The sequence below is a fragment of the Pundamilia nyererei genome, unplaced genomic scaffold (genome assembly GCF_000239375.1).
Source record: "Pundamilia nyererei isolate P.nyererei 1_Seehausen unplaced genomic scaffold, PunNye1.0 scaffold00103, whole genome shotgun sequence".
NCBI lineage: Eukaryota > Metazoa > Chordata > Actinopteri > Cichliformes > Cichlidae > Pundamilia > Pundamilia nyererei.
Window position 1 is genome coordinate 122,796 of NW_005187504.1, and position 1,673 is coordinate 124,468.

Here is a 1,673-nt window from a genome sequence, read left to right on the forward strand (position 1 = left end):
ATATATATATATAAACAAAGGACTCCAAGTGCAGTGACGTCTGGTCTGTGTCGTACCGGGGCCTTCCTACAACAACAAACCTGTTATATGCTTACGTATTGACTGCTATGCCGATCCAGCTTGGTTGCTGTGATGTGTAAAAGGAGCTCCTCCTCTTAGTCATGGAGAACATTCTTGTTATCCGGTCTAGAAGACTGGCAAGCACGACAGAACACACACACATTCCCCTCCACCACTGAAAGTCCAGTTTGCAGCCAGTCACAGAGCTGGACTTCATAATTAGTTTATTCATTCTGTTGGTGTTTCCTGCTCTGCTGCTGTTCTCCCAGCAGACCACAGCTAAGTACACTGCACCTGCCACAGCTGACTGATAGAAACTCTCCATCATTCTGCTGCTGAAGCTGAAGGATCTCAGCTTCCTTGGGAAAGCTGAGCCCCTCCTTGTATACTGCCTCTGTGTTGATCCACTTCAGTTCAGCCTGTACTGTAGTGGCTGTGGGTACTTGTACTCCTTCACACCACCAACATCCTCCCTCAGGAGACACATGGGCCGTGTAGCTGTACTTCTTCAAGTCAGTCGCTCTCTCGGGTCTTTCTCGCATTCAGAAGGAAATGATTTCTCCCACACCACTCCACAAAATCAACCATTAGAGCTCTGTTCTCCTCCTGCCCATCACTAGTACATCAAACTGCAGAATCATCAGAGTATTTCTGTAGTTGCTATAACCTGACATACTAGGATATGAGGCAGACAGACATGGAGACGGAGTAGATTTTAAGCCCAGTTGCATGATGGGAGACAGAATTCACTTTTGATTTTGAGCCAGATATTTTATACATAATGGAACCGAAAGAGTTAAATGCTGATAAGTAAGCTGCATGATATTTTATATATTTCCTAAAATAGCTCCTGTTTTGTAACCATTTTTACAAATTGGTCCAGTCCATGCACGAGTCCTGACAGAATCACAAAGTTTGGCTTTTATTGTAATTCCAGCCGGAATCAACACATTAGTTTTGTTTCGTCCTCACTTTAGATTTTCCACTGCACATAACATTTGCTGAAAGTGTGTTTAAAGGTCAACTTTAAAGGGGAACTGTCATGCATTCAGCTAAAATGTCGCTTCAAACCTCTACGTCTGGATTCAGTGGGGATTACCAGAACCCCTCCCACCAATCCTCCATTATACATACACTCACAGCTGTGTACATGGTTTCTACCTTGTATAGTGAGCTAATGAAAGCAGAGCCAGGATGAAGTGCCACATATTTACACAAAGCCGAGGACCATCGGGAGCTCTGCTGTGAGCAAAAGTATCAACAGTGCATTACAACCAGCAGGCACAAAAATGTAAAACAGCCGTCCAACTGCTTCAGCTGCTTTATGGCTTGTGTATAATCCAGATATTAAACAGTTTGGCTTCACAAAATGTGCCTTCCTGATACAGATGTGAGGGAATGCATCATCCTGTCTTTTAATTTATTGTTTCTTTTCTCTTTTTTTTCTGTTTTTACTTTTAAAAGCCTCTCTCCTCCTCTTGAAGATTTCAGGCCAAGGTTCAGTGGAGCTCACCAAAAAAATGATGTGATGTAATGATAAAAACTGATTAAAATGACAGTGGAATTGAAAAATTTGCTCACATAAACTGTTATTAATGTAACGGGATTTGATT